Raw genomic sequence first — 19,397 nt, 5'->3', positions numbered from 1 at the left:
TAAAAAAAAATGAAAGTTTCATGTTTCAGAATTCAATTTTGATGTTATAAAAACGAGACATACATGCACAAAATGAAAGTTTCATGTTACAAAACGAGAAATACATGTACAAATTCAGAATTACAAGTTAGAAGACAAAAGTTAGATGTAAGTTACAAAACAAAAGTTTCATGTTTCTGAATGAATGTTTGATGTTACAAAATGAGTACAAAATGTACAAAATAATAGTTGGATTTTAGAAAATAAAAAATACATGTACAAAATGAAAATTTCCTGTTACAAAACAAGAAATACATGTATGAATTGACAATTACAAGTTAGAAAACTAAAGTTACAAGTTACAAATCCAAAGTTACATGTTACATGTCATGAAACATGTTCCAAGTTACAAAACTTGAATATCCCAATCCTAGCTCCATAAAATTTTACCCTTTTTCCTCTGACGTTTTCCCGGGACTGGAAAAACTTCGCTGGGGGAGTTTGGGTTGGAATCATGGCAAGGCAAGGTAAGCCAGCTTTATTTATATACCACATTTCATACACAGAGGCAATTCAATGTACTTTCCATTAGCAAGAACATTAAAATCAATGTGACAGAAAATACAATTTAAATAAAAAAAGAAAAAGAAACAAAGTTAAAGGGTAAGCAAATACAGTGCAGTAGGTGCAGCAAAAGAATATTTATGCAAAGGCTGATGAAAACATGAAGGTTTTCAATTTTGATTTAAAAGTTTCTAGAGTTGGGGCACATTTGAGGTGTAGCGTCCAGCAATGGTCAGTTTACGTAAAGTTGACCTTCCACCATTTATTCAACATTTGGTCAGAAAGGAGACACAGTGTTACTTGTGTTCCTTTAAACAGCGTCTACCTTCACACCAGCTGGGAGTCAGACTCCACTTGTCTGATCCAAAACAGTAACTAACTTTTGCCCCCAAGGTCTTATCTGCGCCTCCAGAAGAAAGAAGACCAGCTCAAATGAGTTGCTAAACTCAAGAATATTCTAATAAATCATTAATAACTCATTTTATTATTTTAATCTATTAGATCATTAAATAAACAATTGCTTATTATTACTTTTGGGAAAAATATAATGAAATGAAATGCTTCATTAATCTAAATCACTGAGCGGATGTTATGTTTATCTAATAGACTGTGTTTACCATGTTTTGACGACAACGTCTTCACACTTGCTCACACTGCTCAAAAATCATAACAAGTACAGCTAAGACTGGACGGCAGATTCATTTCACCTTCCACCCAGATCAGTCTTCATATTAAGAAGGCGTGTTTCTGTTGCCTTGGTAACCTCTACATTCCTGTCTGCTTCTAATTGGCTGACCAAACCATAACAAGTAACTTATAAAACTAAAGCAGACTGAGAGATCTTCAGTTCTGAACAGTCCTGGAGAGTACTGAAAGTTCTGGAGAGAGCTCAGATTGGCCACCTGTTGCAAATACTCCATAAACATCCCAGATTTTTTACACGTCGAGAAAGAACCTTTTTGCATCCGCAAAGCTGATGAGAAAAACTTCCTGCAGAACAAAGCTGAACTGTTCACTCCTTAAGAGTTATTCCTGACACAAGCTGGTTCCATCCTGTACTGCCTGATCGACATCTTTTGGACCGGGGAAAGTCGCTACCTTGTGGTCTCCTGGACCTGGGTGCTCGAGGTCATCCGACCTCCTTCGACCTCCAGATCCTAACAAGGGTCATCAAAAGGGCAAGTAGAACACACAGAGAGATTGCGTCTGGATGCATTTTAATGATAATGACTTTATAAGCTTAATGCACTCCAAATTCACTTCACCAGAACTCAGCTTAGTTGATAAGGAAGCTCTGATCCATATCACATCCACACCTTGGTTACTTCAGCATCGTAGCTCCACTCATTCACCTTAAATGTTTAATTCAATAGTCATGTTTTAAATGGATTGTAAAATAAATTCTTACTTTTACAAAACTTGACTCTTTCTTGAAGTAACACGAAGCTTGGTTGATCATTGAAAAATCAAAGAACCTAGATCTTCTGAATTAAATCCTAGAATCTTCTGAATAATTACAATAAAGATCTTGCAGGTTAATAATTTATATTTATATAGAATATTACATCTTAGTGGTCATAACAAATTAAAATCATCAATTTGTAAACGCTACAGAGGTCACGAGGAAGCTGATTCCATCTGTGTGCAGCATAGTAGCTAAAGGCAGCTTCACCCTTTTTGGTTCTGACCCGGCGTTCTACCAGCTGACTGCTTCCTAAGGATCTCAGAGCCCTGCTGGGTGTAAATACAAGAAGAAGATTAGACATGTATTCTGGCCCCATGCCAGAGAGTGATTCATAAACTAGTAGAAGTACTTTGAAATTGAGTGTAGGGATTTAAGAACAGGGGTGATATGTTTGGTTCTCTTGGTTCTTGATAAGACTCTAGCAGCAGCATTCTGAATAAGCCGCAGTTGCTTCACAGCTTTTTTGGGAAGACCAGTGAAAAGATCATTGCAATAATCCAGCCTGCTGTAGATGAATGCATGAATGAGTAGCCTTAATGTGACCAGTGAAGCCCAGGTCTGAATCAATTATGACACCAAGATTTATAACCTGGGTCTTTGTCTTTATTTCTCTGGAGCCAAGTTGAGAAATAACCTCCATCCTATCCTTCTTATTTCCAAAGACAATAACTTAAGCCTGGTCTTTGTTAAACTGGAGGAAGTTCAACATCATCCAGTCATTGACTTGCTCCAAACACTGACAGAGTGAGTCTAGAGGACCACAGTCACTATGGTGTTAGAGCTAGGTAGATCTGGGTGTCATCTGCAAAACTATGATAGGTAATAGTGTTATTGTTTCTGACCTGACCCAGGGGGAGCGTGTACAGATTGAAAAGCAGTGGTTCAAGAACTGACCCTTGGGGGACCCCACATGTCATGGTGATGGCTGCAGAAAAAAATAATCTAGAATCAGTTTGTTTATTTCTGACTGCACACTTGAGGAGTTTGCAAACTTTTCCACATCAGATTTCCATTTATGTCAAAACAGCTCTTTGCATCTATTAAAATAGACTGCATTGGTTTTTTTACAAAAATAAATAAATAAAATAAGAGTGAAATGCAGCTCAGAAACAAATCTATAGCTTGATCTTTGTATGTTTCTTCAGTCAAAAGTTATAACTACATGTGAAGTTCCTGTTTTGGGGTCAGTCTGATCGGAGGGAATGTTGTAGGAGAACCACAAGAAGGAGCAGACACTGAGGGTGAAAGGAAGTGGGTAAGTTAAGTGTGTGGTGGTTTATAAACAATACCTGATGTTTTCTAAGGGAGGGAAGTATGTGTGTGTTTTGATGTGGTTGATGAGGGATGAATGGTCCACTTGTTGTCAGTTAGAGATACAGCCGTATACCCGTAGGTGGTGGTCCCTTGTTTATTTTCATTGTGCTGATCACAGCCTCTCCTTTGGAAGAAGCTATATAGGAAATCAAAATGTCGCAGAGAGAAAAAGAGCTTTCATGTCTCAGTTGTTACCTTACAAGATTTTAAAAACCTAAACACAGATAAAAGTAACATGGGAGAAGTAAACTCAGGCAAAAGTGTTACATTTCAGCTAAGCAAACCGAACAAAAACCAACAAGCCAATTAAAGGAAACATGATCAGGCCAAATGGAGATGAGAAGGGTGACCAAACTTGATACAGACTAGCTATAAAACAAAAGAAGACACTTGATAATTGAACATAATAAAAGTCTCCAATAACAAAACATTATCATGCATGACCACAATAAAAATCAATTAAGATTTTCAATAGCTTTCAGAAAACACTCGGCTGATTTGTGTGTTATAGTTGATGTTATTTTGCTCTTTGACATAAAGTATTAAAGACCTTGAAAAAGCTGTTGGAGCTTACTTTTTGAGCATACACATTCCAAGGGTCCAGCCTTCTTTCTTCAGGTTTCCCCAGTAAGCTGGGCCTCCACAATAAAGGAACATGCTTTGCTTGTTCCTGAAGGTTCAGGTTTACATTTCCAACCTGTTGTTGGTGCCTTTTTTTCATAATTCATAATTTCTAGCATAACATCTACACAAATTCAATTCAATTCAATTCAAGTTTATTTATATAGCACCAAATCACGACAAGAGTCGTCTCAAGGCACTTCACATAATAAACATTCCAATTCACAGTTCATTAAGCCAATCAGAAATAATGTTTCCTATATAAGGAACCCAGCAAATTGCATCAAGTCACTGACTAGTGTCAGTGACTATACAGCAATCCTCATACTAAGCAAGCATGCAGCGACAGTGGAGAGGAAAACTCCCTTTTAACAGGAAGAAACCTCCAGAGAATCCTGGCTCAGTATAAGCAGCCATCCTCCACGACTCACTGAAAAATGATTCGGTACGCTAGCTAATATAGTGTGGCCTTTAATGGTGAAAAACGAGGCAGTTTTTAGCATTCTTGGTTTATACTTAGCTTCAAAATTATCGCAGTCCATTGTCACCAGCAATCAGTGAAAACGAGCAGGTCAAAAACTTCCAGAACCGATCCGAACGGGGGAAGAGACATTCAGAGGGGCGGTTTGATAAATGGATCAGGATCCAGTCATTAAACAGGAGGAGCACAATGATTGGATAAGGTTTTCTAAGATTGTACATTTCAGAGAATAAAAACAATCTTTTTGACCAAACATTTAATTTATTGATTGTTGTATGTGAGGAGCATTTCAAGCAATATGGCAAAAATGCTCCAGGAATACCTAAATGACATAGCAAAATTTAGCAGACTTTAAATGTGAAGTTGCACAAGTGTTAGTGATATCCAATGCTTTCTAAGTATATGTACTGCTTTAATGAGTGAATTTTCCCACTGTGGGTTAAATAAAGTTGATTCTATTCTGTTTGTGTCATGTTGTGGGCAAGGTGCTTAACCCAGGACATGAAGAACCACACGTGAAAACCAGGCAAGTAAAAAGAGTAAAATATTTTATTAAATGAAGCTAAGGAAAAACTAAGGGCGCTGCTCCAGAAAAAACAGGAACGGATCGGAAATCTAAAAAGAAAGAATAAACAATCGTGAATACGAGGCGGAACCAGAGAACAATAAGTTTGGTGTTTGAATTGTTCTTACGGTCTTAAACCAATTATTAGCGGTGGTGGACTGGGTGAAGTTCAGCGGAGGAGAGGCGGCAGGTCCGATGGTTGTAGAGGAGGTGGACGGGAGAAGGATGTGTGAGTCTAGGGTGTAGGTTGGCAGGCAGGCAGGCAGAGCGATGGAGAGTGGAGGCCAGAGGATCCTGAGCGACGGGACGAGGACAACAACTCTAGGCGTGGTTAGAGGATGCGAGGCGCGATACTAGAAACAAGAGCATACAGGATCTCACAGAACAAGTTCGTTGGAAGATCAGGTAATGTACTGGGCTAGACGCTACCCTGGTGAGAGTATCAACCGGCACTGGAGTTCTTCTTCTTCTGTTGTTTAAATGGCGAGTGGCAACCAACTTTCAGGTGCATTTCCACCACCTACTGAATGGGAGTGTGAGTTGAAGTGGGGAGTATCCTACAAAAAAATAAAAAATAAAAATTCTATCAAGTATTCCACTGTCCCTTAAAAAGTCTATGACTAACTTATACACCACTATTCCCCCATTTAACAGAATATTCAAATCAAATTTCTTATATCCTTTAACTTTTAATTTTTCAACCAACATTTTCCTATTCCCCACATATTTTCTACAAGTACATGATACATGTTCTACTGTTTCCCTATCAAGTCCACAGTCACACATACCGGCATTATGCCGTCCAAGAATAAAAAGTGTACTGTTCAAAGCTGTATGTCCCATTCTCATCCTTGTTATTACTACTTCATTTCTGTTACTCATTTGAATGACTTCCATTCTTCCAACCTTTCCCTTTAATTTGTATAAATGTCTTCCTTTCACATCCCTCATCCATTGTTCTTGCCATTCATCCAGAATCTGCTGTCTAATAACTGATTTCGCCTCTGCAACACGATGGCCAAACCACACTGCTGCCAAACCGTGGAATTTCAACTGCCGTCATTCTTATTTGCAACAGGAGAACCAATGGATCGTAAACTTCACAGTAGCTCTTTATGATGGTGAATGAACTGTGTTTTTATGATGTGCAAATGTTTAAATTGCCACTCATTCTTCTCCGTTGTGCTTCAATGTGTGATTTGCTGTCAGCAACACAAAGTCCAGAGTCTGCTGCCAACTCACTGAGGATGACGCAGAGATCTGGTTCACTGACCAAACCAATCTCATACAGGTGCATTCTGGCAGACTTGGTCATCCAGACAGAAAATGTAGTGAAGGATTATGATACGCATATGATGGACAATTTCATATGTAACTTTAGCAAAACAAAATATAACTAACTGGCAATGGACAACTTGTTTAGATGTTGAGTTTTACGTTAACATTCTGTGCAAACATCCATGCCAAGAAAGAGAAATGGGAATTTTCACTCTGGGGTTTATTTTTGTAAAGAAGTTTGATCATACCACTCTCAAACACCAACAGTGGTTGACTGAGTCATACTCCTGTAGCAATGTTTTTATTCTCTGGGCAGCATTTGTATTTGTTGTTTTAGCTGCACACAAAATATTGTCTTGTATCATCACGAATCTCAAACTTTCATAATAAAAAGAGAGGCTTGTGAAGGGTTAGCTGAAGCTGCCTGCATTCATGTGGGGGTAACATAGAGCTGAAAGTTTGAGATGGACTTCAGGTGTGTTATGTAAAATTTGATGCAGAGTCATTACTTTGAAGTGTGCTGCAACTCTGCCCCGAGGGCTGCAGCATTGCAAACATAAGTTCTGAAAATAAGAAAAGCACCTCTGTATGTGCATCGCTGTCTAGTGTCTACGCTTTGTAGGAGTGCTTCCTGGCATGCAGTCAAGGTCCTGCCCCTGAGAGTGAAGATTAATGACAGCTAGTCACGGAAGGGCTTTACAACTGTAGAGAGCAGAGGAGATGAGAGCAGCAGGAAAAGACAGATGGGGAGAAGAATAGGTGTGAGTGGAACGGGTGATGATGCATCAAAAAGTTTAGACAGTAATCTACATGAACCTTTATATTAATTTTTAAAAACTCAGTGACTGGACATAAAGTCTGTGTTCAACTTTGAATTTCATCGCTCTAACCCAGCTAAAGTTCCTGTGTCAAAACTTGCTGCAACTTAATTCTGATCTTTGACAAACTATGAAATGAAAAATGTCTGGTTATGGTGGAGATAGCAAATCTCTGTCTCATAACGACACATGCGTTGTTTTCCTTCTAATAGATGTGTCCTAAAAGTAACCCTGTGGTCTGAATTTCCCCTCACACTGATGAGAACGAGTTACATTTTACTACAATGTGCTGGAACACACATCACATTCAAAACTTGAAGATGGTGATACAGAAATAACACCCATCTGTTCAAATATCTCTCACTCAGGGTTACCAGCTGAATATTCTAAGTAAAGTTACAGAAACAGATTTTTTAAACTGTCAACTAGACATTCACGTCTGAACAGATGGATGTTTAAAGATGCAAGAGCAAATCTACAGAACAAGCTAACCTAAAATATTTTTTCAGGCCTCAAAGTTCTGGAGATAAAAAATTATAAAAATTTATGAAGTGGTTCTCTCAGCCAATAATAAGGCTTGAACTGAAAGCATCGATTGGACCATCCGGTTGGCGTCTCACCGAACCACTGCACTTCCACATTTCCCTGGGTCCTCCATTCATTATGCACTCATGTAGTCAGCAAAAGAACACAACTGGTGTGAGAAGTTTACGTCTCAATAATATCAGAGAAGGAGAAACAGTCGGCTGCTACCGCTTTAAATTAAAGACAAAGTACCAGAGTCCTAAAAAGAAAAACAATAGCAGACCCTTTTGAACCTAGAAAACAATGACAGGTGTTTAGCACTGTAACGTTTTGTAAGTGGTTACTTTTAATAAATTGTCAACAGAATATAAAGGTATTCAATTAAATGTAATATTCCATAAAAATATGGATTATAAATAATACTGAGCCTTTAACATGCAATTGATGATGTAGCTGGGTAATTAGTAGCCTGGCCTGCCAGACTCGTCCTCTGTTTAATTCTGCACAGAGAAAGAGTCTGGTAACTCACAGGCAGAGAGGCACTTGAGGGGCGGGACTAGGCAGCTCAAAAATAACCAGTCAGAAAAAAGACGGAAATGCCGACTGTACCACACGACGCTGTAGTTTTTTTTGCTGTAGTCAAAAATAGCGTCTGGCAACGGCGCAAACATCTCTTTTTTTTTTTTTTTTTAGAAGAAATGCCTTTAGTTGTCTTTGTTGTTCATGAGAAACTGAGCACCGCTGTGTGTGACGTCCGCCACACTGTAGTTTTTTTTGCTGTAGTCAAAAATGGCGTCTGGCGACAGCGCAAACATCTTTCTCTGGAAGAAAGGCTTTTAGCACTTCTACTTGTTGTGGTTTTAAAGACGTGTCCAAGTCATTTAGACCAGAGGAACGAGTCGCAGCGAACTCCGCTTCAGTCACCATGTTTATGACAAGCTCAGCGTCATGGTGTGACGTACGCTACTCAGCACTGATTGGCTAGGTTAGAATTCTCAGGGGGCGGGGTTATTTGAATAGGAGAGTTCCCAGATCCTTTCTCTGTGCAGAATTAAACAGAGGAGGAGTCTGGCAGGCCAGGCTAGGTAATTTGGGTAATGACAGGGAAATAATATTATATAATAATTTGACGCAGAGACAAAAAAATAGTTTGTAAAAATCAATGTATTACAATATTTCTATTATCAATGATGATGAAAGGCAAACGATTATAAATAATAATTGATTGGTCTAAAGAAGGATGGTTCTTTGAGCGGCTAAATTTAGTCCACTGAAAAAGACCGGTTTGATTCCCCATAGGATGGTCGTTTAGATGAGCTGTGAGTTTAGGGTGAACTCGGAGCTCTGGCGGAACCGGGGAAAATAGGAAGTGAGATCACTTTTAAGAAGTGTTTGTTTCTAAACTTTGACCAACCAGATCAGATGCATTTGTAAAGGCATTTACCCAGACCCTCAGACGTCACACACTCCTCATTCACTCAGAAGAGGCTTATTCCACTTAATGTCAATTAAATCTGTTAAACATTAATTTGTTAATGTACTGTAGTGATGATTGATGACTGCTACATATTTATTAAAAATGACCAATGAGATGTGATATTCCAGATAAATTTGAAATATCGATCAGATTGATCGTTGAATGTTTAATCAGAAGATTATAGTTACTTTTTCGTTTTAAAATGTTTTACAATCACTTATGTGAAGTGACTATTAACATTAATAAGTATCTTATTAAGAGTAGTCTCGTCTTCGGCGTGGACCATGGCGTTTCCAGCACGTAAGGGAGGGGGAGAAGAATGTTATGGCTTACTCTTCCTGGTGGCGAGGCTAGGGAAGATAAACAGGAGACTGTTTTGGTTGGAGGAGCACATAATATTCCTGGCAGAAGAACTGCTGGACTGTCTGTTGATCTTTAACGTTGCTGTGAACAAATAACTTTGTTGGGCATTTCCAACGCTAAAGCACTTGTTCCCACTGGCAATGTGGGCTTCCGGTTTCAGCGGACGTGACCCAGGCATGATGTGGTGTTTCACTGTGAAACCAATCTCGTCATCAGGCCCTGGTCCTCTCCCAGAAGCTAGTCTCTGGTCTCCACTGGCTAGCACAGGATATGTGGCTTAGGCAACTGCTGTAATGTAACAGACTTGGTAGTCCAGTGGTAAGAGTGGGTAATGTACATTGATGTCTTCTATTTTTTCTGTTAAACCAGATTATTCTGACTTCAGTAACCTGCTGGAGCATGTTACAGACTCAGGATCACCATGGTAACACGATATGTCCTGCAGAATAATCAGAGCTGAGTCAGGACGTCTGAACAACAGAACCTTTACAACTTTGGTATTTACTGCAAGACTGTTCATTTGCATCTGTTTAATATTAGTAATTCATCATCTGAGGTCCAGCTGGGATTAGAGTCTTTACTTGAAGACTGAACAAGAAATTAAGAGTTATTAATGATAAAATATCAGCATAAATTAAAAAAAATAGCTGTAGATCAGTAACTAAACAGTTACAGGTCACACTGCTGCCTGTACTTTGCATTCATGTCCATCTTCATGTTTCCAGAGGGTCTGATCATGAGTGGTGACGAGCAGCAACCAGGTTGGTGGAAGCTGCAGGTGTGGTCAGTGATGGAGTAAAAGCTGGTAAGTGGACTGGTGGGGTGATGGAGAGACTATCAAAATAAAATGCATATAAAAGTGATCAGGAATGTATCTATCACGTACCAAAGCTAACGCTAGCACTGTAACAACTGGTAGTGCCCCTAACTAGGTTTAGGACCAGAGGTAATCGGGCCTTTTATGCAGTAGCCCCCTCAATGTGGAACACTTTACCACCAATCCTGTGCTCTCTAACTGCTGTCGAGTCTTTTAAAAGCAGCTGAACACATCGTTCTACTCAGGCATGTTATCGATTTTGTTGATTTTTATTGAATTTAATTTTGTGTAGCTTTGTTTTTAAAGCTTTATATGTCTGTCTTTCTATTCCTTCTATGGTTGGTTTAAATGATCATCAAGTTTCCTGCAGATGTCAAGATTCTGTATGAATGTAAGAACTTTTATAGGATGACTGATATTAAAATTACAGGGAAAGAGACCCAGAAACCTTCCAAACACACTACTCATCTGTGCTGGTGCTGGGGCTTTGGTGGAGGTGTGCTTGTTGTGGCGCTAGATGCTATTTTTCTTTGTTGTTGTCTGATTTTATTTCCAACATGCCCATCATAAGACAGCATAAAGATCTAATTAGCTTTAGTTCTTATTATCCGCCTGATTAATCTGCTGCTGATTTTATTTTACATCATGACATGAAGACTGCAGCTTTCTAAATGACTTGCTTCTCTCTCTAGAACATCCACCACATCTGAGAGCTCCATTCAAGAAGCAGCAGACACCTGGTTCCAGCTGAATGTGTGCAGTCTTCTTTGGTGGGTTCTGATGTCAGAGAGAGGGATCCTCATGTCCTGAAGAAGTCTGGAGCCTGTTGAGCTCTCTGAAGCAGAAGTTCCTTTATGGGGTCTCGTGGATTTGAGAGTAAAAATTGTCCATCCCTGACTGAAAATGTGCAGATTAAACGTGCCACACAGTTTTCTGTTATAATGACCTCTGGCTTTAAATAAATAAATAGATACTGTCATGATGAGTGGAGTGGAGGTGGTGGACCAAGTGTGGTGGGGGGTTCAGGAGGCAGAAGAGCAGGCACGGATTAAGTAAAAATGGGTTTAATAACAACGAGAGCGACAGGACAAAACGACACATGCACATACAATGATCTGACTAAGGACAGAAGCAAAACAGGTGGCATAAATACACAAGCCTAATTAGGAAAACATGGGCAGGTTAACGAGGGACAGGTGAGAACAATACGGACTAATCAGGGCAGGAGAGAGACAGTCAGGAGGGCAGGGGCAGATCGTGACAGATACATGAAAATGTTTGGTTATTTGGTTTTGCACAACTGACACACTTATTTTGTCATCTAAAGTGGTTTTAACCAGAAACAGCTTTATTTAAATTACCATTTTAATCAGTTAGTTACTATTTTACAGTACATTAGCATTTCTGCTTGTAGTTAATCTTTTGATCCTACATTTAGAACCGCTTCTGCCAATGGTTTCTGTCTACGACAACTTCCATGCAATGGCGCTAAAACGGTCACTACCCTATTGTTCTCAGCTTGATTCACTGACTCATCACAGCGTTTTAGAATCTTTTGGGAATTTTAGCCTTTTTTTTAAACAAAGTCCTATGACTGTCCCACTGTATAAAGGGTGCTGGTGTCAGCTGACAGATTTTGAAATGTCAGTGTTTTCACACATAATCTAAACTTTTCTCACTTCGCGACATTTACATCTGTTGCATTATTCAACACATTTACTGGTATAACATCAGAGTTACTCATGTAGACTTTGCATGTTCCTTCCTGTCTCTAAATGTTCTCATCTGCTTCCTTATTGGACTCATCTGTTACTTCCTTTGTCTCTCAGCTGTTCCACACCGATTTAGATGTTTTATGGTTAATGAATGCCCTCTGTGTTTTGGGCTGTGTGGCTGTTGTCCTGCTTTCCATTTTACCTGCCGTACCTGTGGCAGTGAGCCCGAGGAACACCACAGGTTCCAAAGGGAGCTATTCCAAATATAATTAACACTTAAATTTATCCAATTCCCACGTCACTGAAAGAAAAATCTTAACGTCGTGTCTGACTGACTTCTTGCTTTTCCAGTAGTTGTTTTTGTATAACTGTACACTAATAGTGACCCTGAGCTTATACCACCCATACCTCTTGTAACCCTGGCTTTTCCCACCCTCTCATGGCCTCCCTGGCACCTTTGCCCTGTGGCCTGGCCTCATTCATCCAGCCACCCCTCTCCAGCCAGGGGAGCTGAAGGCCTTCTTTGTAATGTGCTCCCTGGGAGATATTAACCGCCCTCTCCTTGCTCCAGCCAAACAAAGGAAGCACTTACTAACCGCTAAAGCCTTAACAAACAGTGCCTTTCAACTGAACCCTGCTCCATGCGGCATAGAGGGAGGGGAGCGCCCAGACAAAAAATAACAGAAGCATTACTAATTTCATAGATTACAGAAAACCTGGTGGTTCAGGACTCATGTCTAGTAGAGGTGACATGCTGCACTGAGAGGACCATGCTTTGGTTCAGAAAAATGCCACTGAAATGGAAATATGGTCCGAGAAACACAGCATCCAACTAGTGATGTGTCAGTCGCGAACAAACCGACTTTATGAAGTGAACGACGGGAGCCGGCTCGTCATTGGGAGCCATAACCTTTATCTTTGGTGAAAAAAATATACTTTACGCAACAGAAAACCTGAGGAGCCACTTGGGAGCCGAAAGAGCCGGCTCTTTTTGTTGAGCTGAGCCAAAAGAGCCGGCTCTCTAAAAAGAGCTGGAATTCCCATCACTACATCCAACACAGCAAACCCGTCTCTAAAACTGGAATGCACACTCTTACATACAACATGTAACACTCTCGGGTTGTAAGAGAAAATGTACAAATATAATTTAAACTAGAAATTGGACATTGATCTTATCCTAAAGCAAATCTACCGCCTTCTTTGAAATAATTTATACTTGTTGTGACTGCATAAACTACTTGGAACTCATTGATATTTAATTCTGAAACAAAATATCATATTTTCTAATATCTCGATGAAACATTGTTGGTGGAAATTCAACTTTCTGGTGCTAGTGCAAGTTCAAATAACAGGGCTATTCACACAGCTTTTTTTTTCATTTTCTATTTGTTTGATGTCACCATCCACTTACTGATGATATTTTTGCCTGTTAGCAAAATATCTCATGAACTAGATCAGGGGTCATCGCTTCCAGTCATCCAGGGCCAGCATCCTGCAGACTTTAGCTGAAAGAACAATATGTGTTTCTTCAAAGTACAGCTTGGTCCTTATTTGTTTGGTTGGTTGTTTTGCCCAATAAAAATGCTACCTGCAGTTTATAATAGATTTGTTTTTATTATTTTCTTCCTGCCCAAAGCTATAAGCATCTTTAAGGATTCTTTGAAGAATATCAACTCACATCATTATTATTAATATTTATTTGTATTATTGCTTTAACCCTCTGGAGGCAGGCGTTGCAGATTTGCAATGTTAAAACCTACCTACCTGGAGTCTCATTTATCAAACATTGTGTAGAATGCTTACTAAAACCGTACTTAAGCTCAGCAAAAAACAAACAAAAAAAACTACTTACGCCAAGTAGGTTTGTGATCTATCAAACATGGAGTACGCACAGCTGCACGCAATCTCTGCTTCATAAATCAGAGACTAAGGAGAAAGGTTCTCAGCTGCTTTTTAGTCACATCCCGCCCTCACCACGCCCACTTACTGCCAAAAATAGTCAACGCAAAGTGCCTTGTGGACCTCATGCATATACATAAGCTGGCTGTTGCAGCATTTCGATTACGACCGCAGATCAAGGAAGCGCTATTTCACAAGCAGAAGTTGAGGTGCTTGTGGGTGAGGTGGAGAAATGAAAGGAAGTGCTTTTGCAAAACAAATAAGAGAATATCCATGGAGTGGCACAGCATTGCTGCAGCCGTCAATGTTGTGAATTCTTCTGAGAGATCTGTGGCGGATATAAAAAAAAAAGATCCAATTGGGATTCAATTCCCGGACTCCCAGGTGAAAGTCGCGCTCGCCAATCAGTCACCCAAACGGAGATCTCCCTTGTCCAAGTAGCCAGAAGAAGAAGAAGAAGAAGAAGAAGAAAATATCATTTCTGTAGTGCCTCTCAAGATAAAAATCACGAGGCGCTTCACAAAAACCAAATGTAAAAATATAAAAAATAATTTAGAAAATGGTTAAAATTATATTTAAAATGAGCAAAAATTGACAATTGTGATTAAAAAATGTTATGAAAGAGAGAGAGTGAATAGGAAAGAGGGAAATCAGTGGATCCTGAGGAAAGTGGAATAGGTGGGGAGAGCAGAATAAAGAGAGAGTGTTGAAGAAAGTCATACAAAAGCCAGCTTGAACAGGTGAGTCTTCAGCTGCTTTTTAAAGGAGACCACTGAGTCCACTGATCTCAGGCTCAGGGGGAGAGAGTTCCAGAGTCTGGGGGGCCACAGCAGCAAATGATCTGTCACCTTTGGTCTTTAGCCTGGTGCTGCACAACCAGTAGGCTTTGATCACTGGACCTTAGGGACCTGCTGGGGGTGTAGGGACTAAGAAGATCACCAATGTAAGATGGTGCTTGTCCATGTAAAGCCCTATAGACCAGAACCAGGATCTTGAAATGAACCTTGAAGTTGACTGGCAGCCAATGAAACTGGAAGAGAAGCGGGGTGATGTGGGTGTGTTTGGAGGACTTGGTCAGAAGTCGAGCACAGGCATTCTGAACCACCTGTAGACGGTTCAGCGAGGTTCTGCTCAGACACGTGAAAAGAGAGTTACAGTAGTCTAAGCGTGAGGAGATGAAGGTGTGGATAACTGTCTCAAGTTCAGAGCGGGACAGAATGGGACTCAGCTTAGCAATGTTCCTGAGATGGAAGAAGGAAGAGAGAACAAGAGAACTGACATGAGAATCCAGGGTGAGAGCTGGGTCAAAGGTCACACCAAGGTTCCTGACGGATGGTTTGGTGTGGGAAGCAAGCTGACCAAGAGAGTCTCTGACTTTGGGAACCAGCTTGTCTGGGGCACAGATGAGGATCTCAGTCTTATCTTCATTCAGCTGTAGAAAGCTCCCAGCCATCCAGGTTTTGATAGAGTCTAAGCAGGTGTGTAACAGCTGCAGCTTAGACATCTCATGGGGTTAAAAGGAGATGTACAGTTGGATGTCGTCTGCATAAAGATGGTAGGAGATTCCTTTGAAGGAGCTCAGGATGTGCTGAAGAGGAAGCAGATTGAGGAGGAAGAGCAGAGGCCCCAGCACAGAACCTTGTGGGACACCATGGGTAAGGGAGGTGGTGGAGGACCTAAACTTGGAGACGGCCACAGAAAAGGAACACTCAGAAAGATAAGAGGAGAACCATGGTTCTCCAGAGCAGATCCTGATAGGCCTACCCAGTCTCTCAGCCTCTCCAGTAGCAGATGATGGTCAACAGTGTCAAAGGCTGCAGTCAGGTCCAGCAGGACCAGAACAGAACAGTCCCCTGCACCACTGTGATTCAGAAGGCCTTAGAGACCCTAAGAAGAGCTGTTTCAGAAGAATGAGCTTTACGAAAACCTGACTGGAAGCTATCATAGATGTTAAAGGAGGGTGCTTGAGACCCTGCCCCTTTTGTCCCATGTGCCCAAAGTGCCCTTTTTGAGGTTTAATGATTTTTTTATGTTTTTTTTTTAATTTATTACATTTTTAAAAGAATTTTCTGGTTGTGCCCCCTCAACAATAACAAAAATAATAATGAGCTACGACAACACTTAATTTTCCTCTGAGATTGACAAGGTAGTTTTGAATTTGAATACAATTAGAATTTGTTTCCATTGCTTGATTTATACAAAGGTATTTAAAAACCTGTTGGGTTTTTGGTGCCAGTGTTCTAAATGATTGGCATTGGCAACTAAAATGACTTCCTGTTTAAGTTCACAGAACAAATGTTTGACATCACATCACGTTGACCAGTAATATAAATTTAATTTGTTAGAATGACAAGGAACCACAAGATTCCCAAAACATTTTTCAGCATAAGAATTCACATTTCAAAACTAAAACTAGGCATCAGTCAGTACAATAATCCTAAGGATATGACTGCAAAGTCTGCTGAAAACTTTATGAATCTTCATTTAGGATGCAGGGCAACAGCAAGTACTTTTTAAAGATTTCATTTGTATTTTCATCGATTTTTTTTTGTTAAAATAAAAATAAATTTCCCCTTATTTTTGTTCAGTCGTGTACATCTCTGTCATGATGACACTATATTATGTTGTGTGTTAGATGACTGGAGGAACTCTTATTATTGTTTGATTATAAAAACACTCATTTATTTTTGTTTGACAGCGCATATTGAGTCTGGAAAAACACACGCTGTCATGCACACACCCATGCCACACAAGTCTGTAGAAGTGACTAATCTTTTTCATCCTTGTGGCAGATTAGGACTGGTTAACTCCCAAACACAATGCAGAATACTGCTGTTACTCCTAACAAACTGAAGAAAACTGCAGAGATAGTAAATAAATGAAAAAAAGTCTTACTAGGCTCACTGCATTTCTATCAATGCCTATTATATTGTTTAAGATTTATACGAGCGAATTGACATTGCACAAGTGAACAGACACATTATGACAAATTACATCAGCATTTAGATGAACTACAGGTCAGCAACCTCTAAACTTTATGCATGTGTTACCTGGTTGAAGAGAAATTTACTTAAAAGTTTAGCGGAGGAACTTGTTCTTCCGGGGGTATCATCGGAACCATTGGTCCGCATCAAGTCAGTGGGTACAAGTAGGTTTAGAAATTCTGAACTATTGCCCTAAAAAGACTGAAATTGCATGTAAAGTTGTTAGTCTGGCTGAAGATGAACTGGTCTTAATCAAGCTGAAGCACCCAGATAATGCAGCAGCAATCCAATTACATTCTACATGTAAATTGGTCAGCCGAGCTAAACCGGTAAGATGCTTGCATCTCAGAAGTGAAAACAGCGTGGAAGTGGCGTTCTGACAAGACCATTTTCACAAAGCAACATGTGTAACACCATAAAACAGGACAGTAGGTACAAAATAAGCTGCGCTGCAGCGTTTTTTTACATTTCTTCAGCCATTGTGCATATCCTGCTTCAGTTTCGTCTGCTTCACGCCCGCCAACCTCTGTTTGCTGCTTGTGTTGCTATAAGCTAACGGTAAGAATGCTGACAAGAAAGAAAAGAGGCATGTCACCACCTACTGTACCGGAGTGGAACAAACTATTTGAGAAGCTGGTTTTCTAATGTGCATGTAAACTAGGACTAAGACTCCCAGCTTTTTACAATAAGATAGATTTGGATTGACTTAGATGTCAGCCATGCGTATGTAACTGCACTGACACTAGTCAGTGACTCGATGCAATTTGCTGGGTTCCTTATGTAGGAACATTTTTCACTGATTGGCTTAATGAACTGACCTGTATTTGAATGTTTAGTGTGTGAAGTGCCTTGAGACAACTCTTGTTGTGATTTGGTGCTATATAAATAAAATAAACTGAATTGAATTGAAAGACCCGGATGTCCCATCGTTACTCCCTAGGTGGTGTTGATGGACTCAATCTGTCTCTTTATTTATATTTATTTATATTTCATCATTATGCAGACCTCACTTTTTCCATCCTATGTGTGTCTCTACTGCCTTTAAAACACCCCAAATGTGAAAGCAACCCATCTGTGTTCTGTCAGTACTTAGTTTTAGGAATTATATGCCTAAAATGAACCCTTGAAAAAAGCATAGAACCATCTCTCATGTGCGAGACATTTGGAGTCCCACCCGGATATCGGATATTCTAGCAAGATTCACGCCTACCCATTTCCTGGGTAGGCATGGCCAGCAATATTTTGTTTTCACTAGGGCTGCACAATATATCGAAAAATTATCATCATCGGGATAACAGGACGTGCGATAGGCCCATCGCAAAACACGGCAAAAACGGCGATAAATGTTTGGTTCCATCCGTGTCATACATCAGCTTTTTGTAAACCAGCTGTTTTTTACGCGGAAGTATTATTTGACCAATCAAATGTGGTCTTTCTGATATGCGACCAATCAGATAGTTCCGTTCACGTAATACGACCGCCCCCTACATAGACCCTTTTGGAAAGCAACACCCGAACAGAGTTTGCGGCGCTGTTCCCTTGTTCGTCATGCTGTCTCAGAGCAACAAACGCACTTTGTGCTGATGTTTCTGGATTCAGCGCTGCTTTCAAACGTGAACGTGACTCCGCTCGGTGTCGTTAATCATTTTTACCGGGCTGACTCCGACATGTGCCGGTGAACCAACCCACCTTCATGTCGCTAGTGTTAGCCCCAGGCTCCGGTTAGCTTCCAGCTAAAAGGCTACAGCACTCTCCTCCCAGTCCCACCCTGCTAAAGAGGGCCTGGAAAAGTTCCCCCACTCATCAAAGTGATTTTTCATTTATGAGCTTTTGTAACCTTGTTAATCAGGATAGTTGATTTGCTGCTGCACATAAACTGTCAGTCAGAAGCTCTGCTAGCCGCTTATCTTAAGAGGAGCTAGTTCAATTTGTTAGCTTGTTATCAGAATCATAGTTGCAGTTTCATCATCTGAGCTGCTTTCTAAGATCTAGGTAAACTTGTTCAATTTGGGGTTAAAAACAAATGTTTTCACATATTTTCCATGCAGTTTTTTGCCAGTTCCTCTTCTGAAAGGTAGACAATTGTTTTTCTCTTTCCCTCAGAAAATCTTAATACTCTCCTAGTTTGGCCCAGCACAGTTCACTTCCCAATTGCAGCAACAGCCTTATATCATAACCACATAAGTGGAGAAAATGTTCAGTAGCAAAGAGATAATTTGCTGTTGCATTTAAGTGATGTTAACTATTATTTAACATTTAAACTTATTTTCAAATATTTTTATTTATTCAAAAAGGGATGTTTTTCTGTATTTGGAGCATCAGAAAAAGTTTTATGGTGGAGGTGATGTTTTAAAGTCACTGAGAAACTGCATGCATGTAGTTTGTTGTTTTGCTGCTAATACAGTAGCAGGTGCAGCTGCATATTTTTGCAATAAAAACGGTATGTTGTAATGGAATTCATGCATTCATTTTTGTTTGCTTTGAACCCAGAGCAGACATTACATGCCAGACAACATCAACACTAAATACTTT

At 40.0% G+C, this 19,397-nt stretch overlaps 1 long non-coding RNA gene across 2 annotated transcripts; it reads left to right on the top strand.

The window, feature by feature from the left end:
* The first annotated feature begins 1,388 nt into the window (after nucleotides 1-1,388).
* Nucleotides 1,389-11,249, top strand: LOC107376457 (uncharacterized). Of its 2 annotated transcripts, none has more exons than XR_011515765.1 (3): nucleotides 1,389-1,721; nucleotides 10,176-10,255; nucleotides 10,960-11,249. It is a non-coding gene; the product is annotated as an uncharacterized lncRNA (long non-coding RNA). The 2 variants fall into 2 exon arrangements; XR_008565820.2 differs by lacking the exon at nucleotides 1,389-1,721 and adding an exon at nucleotides 9,819-9,947.
* The last annotated feature ends 8,148 nt before the right edge of the window (nucleotides 11,250-19,397 follow it).

Source organism: Nothobranchius furzeri, chromosome 12 (genome assembly GCF_043380555.1).
Source record: "Nothobranchius furzeri strain GRZ-AD chromosome 12, NfurGRZ-RIMD1, whole genome shotgun sequence".
Classification (NCBI taxonomy): domain Eukaryota; kingdom Metazoa; phylum Chordata; class Actinopteri; order Cyprinodontiformes; family Nothobranchiidae; genus Nothobranchius; species Nothobranchius furzeri.
This window is presented reverse-complemented; position numbering and strand designations above follow the sequence as displayed.